Genomic DNA, 14,365 nt, shown 5'->3' on the forward strand with positions numbered 1-14,365 from the left:
GGTGGGGGTGGGGGTAGGAAAGAAAGCTGGGAGATTCAGGGCACGGTGTGACAGGAAAGGTGAGCGTAGGCGAAGGGAGTTAGGCAGATGGATAATTGGAGCAAAGGCCAGACATTAAAACAGAAGGGTTAAAGAGTTGTGAACTGTGAAGCCAGAGGAAGGAATGTGGTGGAGGGGTAGTCATAGGTGGTAATCCAGTCATGGCACAGGGAAGGGGAAGAAAGGGTGAGGGCAAGTGTGGGGGAGAAAGAGGAGTGGAATGGACGATTGTTATGCCCCTGTCTAACTTAGGAAACCTGAACAGAAACCTCTGGATACTTTGCGCCCCACCCAAGGTTTTCGTGCAGTTCCCGGAGGTTGCAGGTGGTTGCCGGAGGTTGCAGGTAGTGGAAGCAGGTGGAGAGACTGACAAAAACCTCCGGGAACCACACGGAAACCTTGCAAAGTCTCCAGAGGTTTCCGTTCAGGTTTCCTAAATGGGACAGGAGCATTAGAGATGATCTAAAATTGGAGGGTGGTAGTGGGCAGGGAACATCAAGTCAAGGAGGAAGCTGAAAAGGATGAAATATTAGCAACCATCTTCACCCGTGCTAATGAAATGATCCATCCCCAAAATGAATTTAAAAAAAAAATACTGCATATTTCATCTTTAAACATTGTCCTTGCCAGTAGAGGAGCAAGCAATAACATCACGGAATCCAATTGAAAGCAAACCACATCTATGGTTTCATTCTGGACATAGACTTTTATTCTGAAGAAAATATGCTTGTGAGGTACTGTTGACAAACCTCCCAAATACATTTTTGAACAGTGAAGCCCTTTGTTCAGCTTGCAACTAACTCGGTACAATATAAATGATTGCAGATTAATAAACTCCTTATCCAAGCATATTTTGGATTTTGGCTATACAGAGGATTTCAGTTCAACAATTTGCTGCCTATTTCATCTTTACTATTCTGCAATGATGTTTTTTGTTGTTGTTACTCTGCATGTTGCTGATTGTAAATCTTTGCCAAAAAATATATTTTATTATATCAAAGCTTGGTTTTCAAATTCTCCTCTTTCAAGAAAAATATTATTTTGGCAAGAATCTTCCAAACATAGTTTGTGTTGTAAAATTTATGCCTCCAGTATTGTGGTTTTGTTCACATTACGAAAGCTGAGTTCAAAAAGTCATTTCATGATTTCTCATGCAGGCCAATACTTGACTGCTAGACCAGATGGTCTTCCCTTCCCTTTATCAGAGCAATATTCCTTAGTTCCAGTTTAAAGCTTCACTTTACCGATACATGACCTGAATTCCAGCACATACACTTGAGCTTGAAGATAGACATAAAATGCTGGAGCAACTCAGTGAGTCAGGCAGCATTTCTGGAGAAAAGCACAAGGTGACATTTCGGGTAGAGACGCCTTCTTCAGACATTCCCCAGAGATGCTGTCTTATGCCCCTGTCCCACTTAGGAAATCTGAACGAAAAACCTCTGGAGACTTTGCGCCCCACCCAAGGTTCCCGGAGGTTGCAGGTGGTTGCCGGAGGTTGCAGGTAGTGGAAGCAGGTAAGGAGACTGACAAAAACCTCCGGGAACCGCACGGAAACCTTGCGTGGGGCGCAAAGTCTCCAGAGGTTTCCGTTCAGGTTTCCTAAGTGAGACAGGGGCATTACTGAGTTTTGTGTCTACCTTCGGTGTAAACTAGCAATTGGAGTTCCTTCATACACACTACTTTTAGTTTAGTTTTAGTTTAGAGATACAATGTGGAAATAGGACTTTCGGCCTACCGAGTCCACACCGACCAGTGATCCCATATTAGCACTCATCTAGGCACACAACGGACAATATTTACATTTATACCAATGAACCTACAAATCTCTATGTCTTTGGAGTGTAGAAGGAAACCAAAGTTCTCGGATAAAACCCATGCAATCACGGGGAGAACGTACAAACTCCATACAGACAGCACCCGTAGCCAGGATCGAACCCAGGTCGCTAGCGCTGTAGGCAGCAACTCTACCGCTACGCCACCATGCCGACCTTGAGTTTATTATCTTGAGAGGTAGTGTCTTTGTAATGTGCTGGTTCTGCTAACGCTAGAGGTTGGAATATGTTCACCTCTAAGTGTTGTGTAACTGAGATTAGTGACAACTTGTGTGTTAACGCATTACTGACCTTTGCCTCTGACCTTTCATGTCTGCCAGGGGTTCTTGAAAAGCATGTGTAGTTTAGTTTGTAACTTGAGCAGATCAAGAATTTGTTGGTTAACATCTTGCTGCGATACAATTTCTAAACTACATGTTATATGACACAGCAATAGAATCGCTGTGAGCTGTTCTTACATACCTCAGCCTTCAGTGGATTACTGGAATCAAGTGTGACACTACAGTCAGGCTGGTTTGACACTCCACCGTAACCTGCCTTCCAACTGATAAGGTGGGCTTCACTAAAATTAGCTCCTCACTGTGACTGCCCAGTGTGATGGCAGAAACCTTGAATGCATGCCATCCAATCAAATCAGATTATACTACACATAAATACAACCAATTCAAACTCCAGTCCAATCGGTTGAGCAAAGGGGAAGATACAGTGCAGAATATGGTTCTCAACATTGTAGCACAACAGTTCCATAGACACTTGATGCATAACCATTAATGCTAATGATCCAGCCTGCCTGTGTTTTTTCCCCACATAATTGAGAAAGGTACTGTTTTTGGCATCCGTGCTTGTGCTTGATATGTTCCTAAAGTGAGGGATGTGGTGTGAATCTCTGCTGGGCTGTACTAATAGTGTAATGCAGTGCAAAGTGGTGATCAAGTACGCAAAACATCATATAGTCATTCTAACTGGGAGGGCTCCCCTCACCGCCAGCCAAGCCAGGTCTTGGTGCTTGTTGGCCAGTTCTGGCGATGAGGCATTTTGCCAGACAAGCTGGGCAGTCTGCTCTGGGAACCACGCCACCGGATCCATCGAGTCCTTTCCCTGCAGTGCCTGCAGGACATTCCGTGCTGACCACTGCCCGATGGACTTGTGGTCAAAGATGTTGGTCCGGAAGAACCTTTCCACAGACGACAGATGGGGCGGCAATGTGCAGCTGACTGGCACATTGCGTGGCATCTGCGCCAAGCCCATCCTTCGCAACACCGGGGACAGGTAGAACCTCAGCAGGTAGTGACACTTGGTGCCCACGTGCCTTGGCTCTACACTCCGCCTGATGCAGCCACACACAAAGGTGGCCATCAGGATGAGGGCGACGTTGGGCACACTTTTACCCCCGTTGTCTGCCGACTTGTACATGCCAGCGCACGCTGCCCTCGGGACGGCTGCTATGGAGAGGAGACGGTTGTCCACCTCTTTGCAGAGTGTGGATTTGCAAAAAGAGTCTGGAGAAGTATGCAAGGGTCCCTGGAACGATTTATCCCGAACAGCTCCGTCACAGAGGACTCTGTGATTTACGGACTGTTCCCAGGGACACATTCAGAGGCTGACATCGAGTGCTGCTGGAGGGTCATTAACTCGGTCAAAGACGCTCTTTGGTCTGCCCGAGCATTGCTCACCACCCAGCAGAGTGAGATGTCCGTCAGGGAATGTTGCCGACTGGCCCATTGCAGACTGCAGGAGTACGTGCTAAGGGACTCGCTGAAGCTTGGTGCAGCCAAGGCTCGCTGGCGGAGGGCCACAGTCTAGGATCCTTCCGCTGCTGGACATGGGGGGGGCATGGTACGGTATGGTGGAGATGTCCCTCAAATTAAATTAAGGGAAGGTATCCTACACCAGGGGCCCACATGAGTGGCACAGGTGGGGGACATTTTTGTGGAATTTAAAAGACATAAACTGTATTGAACAATCTCTATAGCCTACAAAAATGTTGGATGGAATTTTCGAACTGTGCACACATTGTATATATTCATTACTTGGACAGGGGCCACAGAGTGGCACGGGTGGGGGACAGGTTAGGTGGAATTTGACAAATGTAAAAATATTGTACGGAAAAAATTTGTATAGTCTCCGAAAATGTCGGATGAATTTTTTGTTCAAATGGTTCATGAATTGTATATATTTATCAATTGAATAAAGTCTATTTTGAAATTTAAAAAAAATTAAAAAATCATGTAGTCATTCTGCATGGAAACAGGCCCTTCAGTCCAACTCTTGCATGCTGACTAATCTAAGCGAGTCTCATTTACCTGCGTTTGGTCGTATATCCCTCTAAATCTTTCTTATCCATGTACCTGTCTGTATCTTTGAAATGCTGTTTATTGTACCTGCCTCATCTACCTCCTCTGACAACTCATTTCATATACCCTCTGAGTGAACAAATTGCCCCTCATGTTCATATTGAATCTTGTCCCCCTCACCTTAAACTTATGTCCTCAGGTTTTTGATTCCCCTACCCTGAGTGTAACCTCCATCATCTGACTGGATGCTCATCTCTCTCCTTTCCTCATGATGCTCTATATTGTTACCAATATAAAATCACAATGAATAACAAAACAAAATGTTTCCTTTGGTTTGACACTAAGTGCAAGTTCAGGCTCTCACAGATAAAGAGTTTCTTCGTGTAGGAAGGAACTGCAGTTGCTGGTTTAAACTGAAGATAGACACAAAATGCTGGAGTAACTCAGCGGGCATGTAGCATCACTAGAGAGAAGGAATGGGTGACGTTTTTGGTCGACAGCATTTTGTGTCCAAAGAGTTTCTTTCATCATTTCAGCTTTAAGCAGAGATTACACTGGAGCAGGATTTTCATATGATTTTCTGTACAATAAAGGCAGATTATTTTGTTAAAGTGATAAAGACACAACAATTAAGCAACGTGGACATTTTATGGACTGCAGAAGGAATGTTCTGGCAGCAGGTTGTGTCTGGACAGTTATAATGCCTAGTTGCAATTAAAACCAAAGATCATTTTATCTTTCCAGTGGACCTTGAAACCAGTGCTAGTTTTGATAAAGACATCAAGTAAAACCTGCTAATGCAATTTTGCTGATCTGTAAAGAAATCAGCTCAGCCCAGCAAATATTCCCCATTTCTGAATTTTTTAAGTTGCATCATAAGTCAGGAGGGTTTAAAATGAGGAAAATAGCTTCCCTTTTACATTCTGAGGGAAGTCAGAGAACTATAATTCTGGAGTACTTCCAGAAGGCAAGTAACAAAATAGATTGCACTTTGCCTCAATTTAAATATCCTATAACAGGAGCTTCTGACAGAGGCTATTCTGAACTTGAAAAGAGTAGTAGAAATAACAGTGAGAATGGGGGCTGCAGATAAAGAAATGAGAGAGGTTGAATGTGGCCAAGGCATTAGTGAGAAAGCAGAGGGTGAAACATGTTGACAGTGTGCGTCATTGGGCATCAGGTGAGGACGTGTTAAATTTAAATCTTTGTGGTATATAAAAGCTGGAATAATCCTGCCTCAAATACCATGCATTGGCCTTCTCCTGTTGGTGAGCTATTAAAGGAAAGGGAACAACATCACAATTTCAATGTCAAGTAGATTGGGAGTGACATGTGGCCACATAACACAGCAAGATCCATTGGTAAAATGGAGGCAGACATCGGCCACACACCTGGGCTGCTTTACAAACTTTAATGATCCATAGAGACATGGGAAGCTTATTACACTGTGGATGCTCCTGGTTTCTGTTTGTGCGCCAGATGTCGACAATAGACAGCGTAACAACAGAAGACCGGGTTGCCACATGGCCAATCTTGTGTGTTCCCTTACTTCTGGACAAAAAGGATAATGTTTCACCTCCGATTCTTCATTTCCCTATTGTGCTGGGAGGTCCACTGTCGCAACGAAGACTTTGTCATTCTAAACGTTTGGAAGTCAAAGCAAGCAAGAGCAGCTGTTGTAAGTGGCAGGAATTATATTGTAATTCCTTTTATTCTAACAAGCAGAATAAGCATAGTGAGATAATGTTTAAATACTGTGTTTGTTTCATGTTGCGTCAAGAACAGACTGGTTTATCAGGTTTATCAGGTTTGATAAATATGTTAGTACGTGCTGTAGAGGGGCTGCTGCTCACCTGGCTTTAGTGCTTTAGTGCTGAAGAAACGTAATAGTGCCTCAGAGACGGAGTAAGAAGCACACTAAATAACCAGTGGAGTCAAACGGTTTTCTTACCGTGTTGTATCGTGCGGGACGGTGTCGGACGGTGTCGTACCCTGTCGGACAGTGTCGGACGGTGTCGGATTGCGTTTTACTGTGATTAAACATTCCTGGCCGTGCATGTAAGTTTTGGACATCTTACAAAATAAATCAGCATTTGTTTAACTTAAATACGGAGTCTAGTGGATAATTGGAATTTATGGGACATTGGTACGACTCGTGTAGGCCGTGACTATCAACTGGTACATTCTGCCGTAACAGCTGTTGTCAGTTTTCCATTCCATCCCAGTTTCCATGACACAACACATGCACCACCGTAGTGATGTGTAGATCCCACCACCCGCAACAGCTAAGCAACTCAGCAGGATGACATGCTTGCAGAGGTTTGAAACCAGTGGCATTCCACGCATGATTTTCCTGTTTGTCAAAGTTCTATCTTAAAACATTGCATTTAAATTTCTGGAGTTCAGCATAGATTTAAAATGTCATAAGGTCATAGGGAAAAGGAATAGAATTAGGCCTTTCGGCCCATGAAGTCTACTCCGTCTTTCAGTCATGGCTGATCTATCTCTCCCTCCTAACCCATTCTCCTGTCTTCTCCCCATAACCTCTGATAACTGTACTAATCAAGAATCTATCTAATCTCTGCCTTAAACATATCCGCTGACTTGGCCTCTACAGCCTTCCGTAGCAAATAATTCCACAGATTCATCACCCGCTGACTAAAGAAATTCCTCCTCATCTCCTTCCAAAAAGAATGTCCTTTAATTCTGAGGCTATGACCTCTAGTTCTAGACTCTCCCACATAATAGGGAATACAGAATACATAATCTGTATTCATTGCATTAAACCTTACTTTGTAAATGCTGGGTCCATATGACTGATTCCATCCAGACTTGGCCTTCATTCCCTCAAACTAAACTTAGTTATACAGAAGTGGAAGGACTTTGCAATTCATAACATATTGGTAAGAGGTCATTGCATGAATTCTCATGGTTCATCCATGATTTACAGGTTTTACATAACTAGAGAAAACCGAACGTAACCAATGTAAATAAAAGTGGAAAATGAGAGAAAGCTGCAACGGGGGGGGGGGGGGCACGGTGGTGCAGCGGTAGAGCCACTGCCCTACAGCGCTAGAGACCCGGGTTCAATCCTGACTACGGGTGCTTGACTGTGCGGAGTTTTGGTTTCTTCGGTTTCCTCCCACGCTCCAAAGACATAACAGGTTTGTAGGTTGATTGGCTTGGTGTAAATGTAAAATTGTCCATGGTGTGTGTAGGTAGGATATTGTTAATGTGCGGGATCACTGGTCGGTGCGGACTCGGTGGGCCGAATGGCCTGTTTCCACGCTGCATCTCTACACTAAACTAAACTAAAGGTAACTGATTTTAGTGTTCCAACATTTTCCTGCCTTGATTATGGAAAAGAAGTACCGTAGAACAAAGAAAGCAGGGCTGGAGAGAGTAAATTGCAGCTATTCAATCATTGATTATCCCTTAATATAAATCTATATTCATGCACATAGATATTAGCCAGGTCCATAGTATTGCTTGGCCCCATAAACAGACTAAGGCACAAAATGTTGTTCTCCCATACTGACGAGTGGCATGTCCAGTACCAATCCTACCCTGCCAAGTGACAGGTAGAGGCAGTTGTGTCTCAATGTACCTTGTGGGGAAACAGTCTGTACATTTAAGCATTGTCTCGGCTTTAGTGGAGAACATTCAGGCAATTTGTTATTAATTAGAAATGTTTTATTTTGAACAGCGTCTAAAGGTTCCTATGGTATTGTGCATGAATGAAATGTCAGCTTACTGAAACCATAGCACCACCTTAAAACAATCTTGTTTTCTGTTTTATTTAGAAGTAGTTTAAAAGAAGAATCTCTTTAAATAGACTACTTTAGTTGGTGAAATAGAACCTATAAATGTTCTCACTTGAGACTTATAATGACACCTTCCAGATTTTAGCCCATAATTGATAAATTCTCCAACAAACCCTGCAATCACCAAAGCATCATTTTCTGTTATCAATGTATTTCTTATTTTTTTCACCTAAATGCTTGTAGTGGAAATGCAAGATAGCTTGATCCATTTGAGACGGGCACAGAATGTCGGAGTAACTCAGCGGGACAGGCTGCATCTCTGGAGAAAAGGAATAGGTGACGTTTCAGCTCTACCCAAAACATGAGTCTGAAGAAGGGTCTCGACCCAAAACGTCACCTCCAGAGATGCTGCCTGACCAACTGAGTTACTCCAGCAGTTTGTGTGCCTTTGGCTTAAACCAGCATCTGCACTCCCTCCCCCCCACCCCCCCCCAGACATTTTGATATACTTGAGTATTTAATTCCTAATTGCATCCCTCCAACTAAGTTATATCATAAAGGTGGCCGTGTGTTTGTGAGTGAGGCAGAGAGAGAGAGAGTGAGGCAGAGAGAGAGAGAGTGAGGCAGAGAGAGAGAGTGAGGCAGAGAGAGAGAGTGACAGACATTCACAAGGACACAGAGAAAGAGACACAGACAGAAACAAATATGGGTAGATGACATGACCTTAATGCTGAAACATTTAGCATCAGAGCATCAGTGCAGTGGCGGGCTGGCCAGGGTGTCAGCTTGCCCGATGGCAAGTGGGCCCCTGATGAATTGGGCCCTCCTTGTCTCCTGGCAACCAATATGTTTAGACCCAGTCCGCCACTGCATTTGTGTACAGCACAGGTAGGGAGTTGGCTCTTTATCATAAGGTCATACAGAACAGGAATAGAATTAGGCCATTTGGCCCATCAAGTCTACACTGCCATTCAATCGTGGCCTATCTTTCTCTCCCTCCTAACCCCATTCTCTTGCCTTCTCCCCATGATCTGACACCCGTACTAATCAAGACATTCGTCAAGACATTATGTGGTATTTAATGCAAAAACATGCATTTGTTACACAAGTTACAAGGAGTGACCTGTTGGCAGGTTATTGGTGCATATCCACACTGGCAACAAGGGTGCTGTGTAAACTGCTTGTAGTGTCAGTCAATGCTCACTGACAATTTGACTTAAAAGTTGCTATTTTAGGACACAACATTCTCTAATCTTACACTGCTAAATATTCTTCAGTAACTCATCCCTCTAGGCTGACCACCTACCCTTATATGGTCAAGAGAGTCCTGAACTAGGTCCTTCCCAATCCTGCCCTGAATTTCATCTTTTGCCCTGAAGCCACTTTAGGGCCATAATAGGTGGTTGGTGTGTGCTTCTCGCATTCATTGCTGATCCATGATGTGTGTTCATCCTTATCTCAGGAGGCACTTCCATCCAGCACTTATGGTCTGGAGCCGGCTCCATTAGACCAGACAAGGCACTCTGTGAAGAACCTCCATTGTGTAGATGGGGCTGGAACAAGTCTTGGGGAAACGGGCACAGTCTACTAAGTTATGCTGCTGTCTTAGCCAGCTAGGTCAATACTGTCAAAATATTGCAAAACTATCTTAGTCCTTTACTAATGTCCGATAAAGTCAGTGGAAACCATGTTTCTGAGCTGGGTTTAACCTGATGTTTATGTGTAGTAGAATCAGACCAGCAACCGGCTGCAGTTTTAGCATTTCTACATGTACACATATATACACAAATATTAGAGATTTCTCCACTAGATCACGCCCATGAGGCAGGTACTATCATAATGGGACTAATCTACAGGCCCCCAAACAGTAGCCTGGACAGGGCACGTTGATTCAGGAGTTAAAATTGGCATATAGCATAAGTAATGCTGTGGTTGTTATGGGAGATTTCAACATGCAGGTAGACTGGGAATCGGGTTGGTACTGGACCCCAAGAAAGGGACTTTGTAGAGTGCCTTTGTGATGGATTCTTAGAACAGCTTGTATTGGAGCCTACCAGGGAGAAGGTAATTCTGGATTTAGTGTTATATAATGAACCTGATTTGATAAATGATCTTGAGGTTAATGAGCCATTAGGAGGCAGTGACCATAACATGGTCAGTTTTAATCTACAATTTGAGAGGGAGAAGAGTAGACCATAGGTGTCAGTGTTGCAGTTGAATAAAGGGGACTATGGGGCCATGAGGGAGGAGCTGGCCAAAGTTGACTGGAATAATACATTAGCAGGGATGATAGTGGAACAAAAATGGTAGGTATTTCTAGGAATAATACAAAGGTGCAGGATAAGTTCATTCCTAGGAGGAAGAAAGATTCCAAGGGGAGAAAGGGACGACCATGGCTGACAAGGGACGTCAGGGACAGGATAAAAATCAAAGCGAGGAAGTACAATGTAGCAAAGATGAGCGGAAAACAAGAGGATTGTGTAATGTTTAAAGAACAACAGAAGATAACCAAAAAGACAATACGGGGAGAAATGATGAGGTACGAAGGTAAGCGAGCCAAGAATAAAAAGCAGGATAGTAATGTGAAGAGGAAAAAATTAGTTAAGACCAAAGTTGGACCCTTGAAGACCGGAAAAGGTGAATTTATTATGGGGAACAAGGAAATGGTAGATGAGTTGAACAGGTACTTTGGATCTGTCTTCACTAAGGAGGACACAAACAATCTTCCTGATATAGTAGTGACCTGGGGATCTGGGGTGACAGAGGAACTGAAGGAAATCCACATTAGGCAGGAAATGGTGTTGGAAAGACTGATGGGACTGAAGGCTGATAAATCCCCAGGGCCTGAAGGTCTGCATTCCAGAGTACTTGAGGAAGTGGCTCTAGAAATCGTGGATGCATTGGTGATAATTTTCCAATGTTCTATAGATTCAGGATCAGTTCCTGTGGATTGGAGGGTAGCTAATGTTATCCCACTTTTTAAGAAAGGCGGGAGAGAGAAAACAGGGAATTATAGACCAGTTAGCCTGACATCGGTGGTGGGGAAGATGCTGGAGTCAATTATAAAAGATGAGATAGCCGAACATTTGTCTAGTTAAATGTAGTGTTTGGTGTTTTTTAAATAGTATTTTTAAATGTGTAAATGTGGGGGGCGGGGGGGGGAGGGGGAAACTGTTTAAATCTCTTCCCTGTCCGGGAGACCCGACTTTTTCCCTGTCGGGTCTCGGCTGTCGTTGGGGCCTAGCACCGTGGAGCGGCCTCCAGCCTGAACGACCCGGGGGCTCGGGAGACTGCGGAGCTGCGGAGCTGCGGACTCACCATCGTCGGGGGTGGCCGGCCTCGGAGCGTGGGGAGCGGCGGTGACTCGCTGCTGCGACTCGACTCCTGGGGCTCGGAGGCTCCAGCAACGCAGCCGCAGGTCCGGTGGACTGTGACATCGGGAGCTCGCGGGTCCGGGAGGAGAGAGAGAGACCGCTTCCCGGAGCTCCCGCAACGCGATTTCTCCAGCCCGTGTCGCGGGGTTGGAACGACCCGGAGCGGGGTCGTACATCGCCCGGCACGGCTTCATGGCCGTGGGACATTCCAGCGCCCGCCGGGGCCTCCAACATTGTGACTTTTAGACCGGGAGCGGGGCCGTAAATCGCCCGGCACGGCCTAAAATGGCCGTGGGACTCATCATCGCCCGCCTGGGGCTTGGACATCGGGAGAGACACGGAGAACAGGGGAGAGAAAAGACTTGCCTTCCATCACAGTGGGTCCACTGTGATGGATGTTTGTGTGAATTTAATTATGTGTATGTCTGTAAGACAGTGTCTTTGTTTGTATGGCTGTGGAAACAACATTTCGTTTGAGTCTCACTGGGGCTCAAATGATAATAAATTTGTATTGTATTGTATTGTATTGTATTGTATTGTATTGTATTGCATTTGGATAGCAGTAACGGTCCGAGTCAGCATGGATTTACGAAGGGGAGATCATGCTTGACTAATCTTCTGGAATTTTTTGAAGATGTAACTAGGAAAATGGACAAGGGAGAGCCAGTGGAAGTAGTGTACCTGGACGTTCAGAAAGCATTTGATAAGGTCACGCATAAGAGATTAGTGGGCAAAATTAGGGTACATGGTATTGGGGGTAGAGTGCTGACATGGATAGAGAAGTGGTTGGCAGACAGGAAACAAAGAGTAGGGATTAACGGGTCCCTTTCAGAATGACAGGCAGTGGCTAGTGGGGTACCGCAAGGCTCGGTGCTGGGACCGCAGTTATTTACAATATACATCAATGATTAGTATGAAAGAATTGAAGATGACAGGTTGGGGCAGTGGGCAGATGCATGGGAGATGAAGTTTAATGCGAATAAATGTGAGGTTATCCACTTTGGTAGCAAAAACAGGAAGGCTATCTAAATGGCGTCAAGTTGGGAAAAGGGGAAGTACAACGGGATCTGGGGTCCTTGTAACATTAACTATGAAAGTAAGCATGCAGGTACAGCAGGCAGTTAAGAAAGTGAATGGCATGTTGGCCTTTATAACGAGAGGAATCAAATATAGGAGCAAAGAGGTCCTTCTGCAGTTGTACAGAGCCCTAGTGAGACCACACCTGGAGTATTGTGAGCAGTTTTAGTCCCCTAATTTGAGGAAGGACATTCTTGCTATTGAGGGAGTGCAGTGTAGGTTTACAAGGTTAATTCCCGGGATGGCAGGACTGTTATATGCTGAGAGAATGGAGCAGCTGGGCTTGTACACTCTGGAGTTTAGAAGGATGAGAGGAGATTTCATTGAAACATATAAGATTGTTAATGGTTTGGACACGCTTGAGGCAGGAAACATGTTCCCGATGTTGGGGGAGTGCAGAACCAGGGGCCACAGTTTAAGAATAAGGACTAAGCCATTTAGAACGAAGACAAGGAAACACTTTTTCTCACAGAGAGTGGTGAGTATGTGGAATTCTCTGCCTCAAAGGGCGGTGGAGGTGGGTTCTCTGGATGCTTTCAAGAGAGCTAGATAGGGCTCTTCAAAATAGCGGTGTCAGGGCATATGAGGAGAAGGCAGGAATGGGGTACTGATTGGGGATGATCAGCCATGATCACATTGAATGGCAGTGCTGGCTCGAAGGGCCGAATGGCCTACTCCTGCACCTATTGTCTATTGTTTATTGTCATTCACACCAGCTGCACAAACTGAAAAACTATCCCCACTTTTATAGCTTTAAATAACTTTGACAGCAGAGGCTATAAAAAAAGATTTATTTGCTAAGATAACCTATAACTGACTAGACTTCACTCTTGGTGCCCGGTGCTGCTTTAATTCCTCACAGCGTGTCTCTCCTGTGCTATAAAATCATTACGTGGGTTAGCACAAGCCAAGCAAACTAATTGTTAGCTCGGCTGTTGTCCCTGTTTTATTTAAACGACATGCAATGCATCTTATTTATAAAGAATGCCACCACACCATCAGCACTATCTGAAAGGATCAGCAACTACTTGCAGCTGGATCGCCAAATGATAGTATTGGTTGTTGCTAAGTTATCTAAACTGCTTGCTTCTTTAAAAGAAAAATATTCATTCCCGCCGGAAGGTTGTAGCCATTGAGTGGCTCTGGGCTTCCACATGACTGATGGTATCACATGGGAGGGCTGGTCCCCCAACGCAATATTCAACTCCACCAATTCCAATATTGGTGGCCAGTGGGAGTTACGAAGGGAGCAGTCTTTGCGGAAGGCAGACATGGGGGGGATGGGAAGATGTGGCGAGTGGTGGGGTCACGTTGGAGGTGGCGAAAAGGACGGAGGACTATTTGTTGTATGTGACGGCTAGTGGGACCTCGGAGAAGAACAGCTGACCAATGTTGCCCAGGATCCAAGAGGCATAGAGAGAGCATAGGCATAGGGAAACAAACCCTTTGGTCCAACTTGCCCAAGCTGACCAAGATGTCCCATCTCCACTAGTCCCACTTACCTGCCTGTGTTTGGCCCACATTCCTCTGAACCTTTCCTACCCATGTACTGGTCAAAATGTGTTTTAAATGTTGTTAAAGTACCTGCCTTAACTACCTCCTCTGGCAGCTCATTCCATACACCCACCACCTTCTCTGTGTAAATGTTATCCTTTGGGTTCCTATTAAATGTTGCTCCTCTCACCTTATATCCATCCCCTACTCTGGCTAAAAGACTCTGTGCATTCACCTTATCTATTCCCTTTGTGATATTATCCCCCTATGCTCCAAGGAATAAACTCCTAGCCTGCCCAACCTCTTCCTGCAGGGGGAAGAATGAAGGGTGGTGCGGGCAGAGACTGAGGTGTTTTCACCAGAGTAAAGAGAGCTTTGTTAAACCGAGAACATCTACCCAAAAGATTCAATGACAGAAGAGTGATAAATGATAAATTGTTCAGAGGCTGCATGTTAATGGTTTGATAACAAGGAGCTTAGTTTCCTTC

The 14,365-nt window shown here is 44.8% G+C and overlaps 1 protein-coding gene across 2 annotated transcripts in view; it reads left to right on the forward strand.

Annotated features, from left to right (window-relative positions):
• Positions 1 to 14,365, forward strand: part of sgk1 (serum/glucocorticoid regulated kinase 1) — a 93,013-nt gene that overhangs the window by 45,581 nt on the left and 33,067 nt on the right. The window contains exon 1 of one of the 2 annotated variants that reach the window (XM_055635968.1): positions 6,161 to 6,226. The exons of the other annotated variant lie outside the window; for it this stretch is intronic. The gene's annotated coding sequence lies outside the window, so the exon portion shown is untranslated. Of the gene's footprint in view, positions 1 to 6,160; positions 6,227 to 14,365 lie in introns of those variants that run through there. 2 annotated transcript variants of the gene reach the window in all.

The sequence above is a fragment of the Leucoraja erinacea genome, chromosome 5 (assembly GCF_028641065.1).
Source record: "Leucoraja erinacea ecotype New England chromosome 5, Leri_hhj_1, whole genome shotgun sequence".
NCBI classification, from domain to species: domain Eukaryota; kingdom Metazoa; phylum Chordata; class Chondrichthyes; order Rajiformes; family Rajidae; genus Leucoraja; species Leucoraja erinaceus.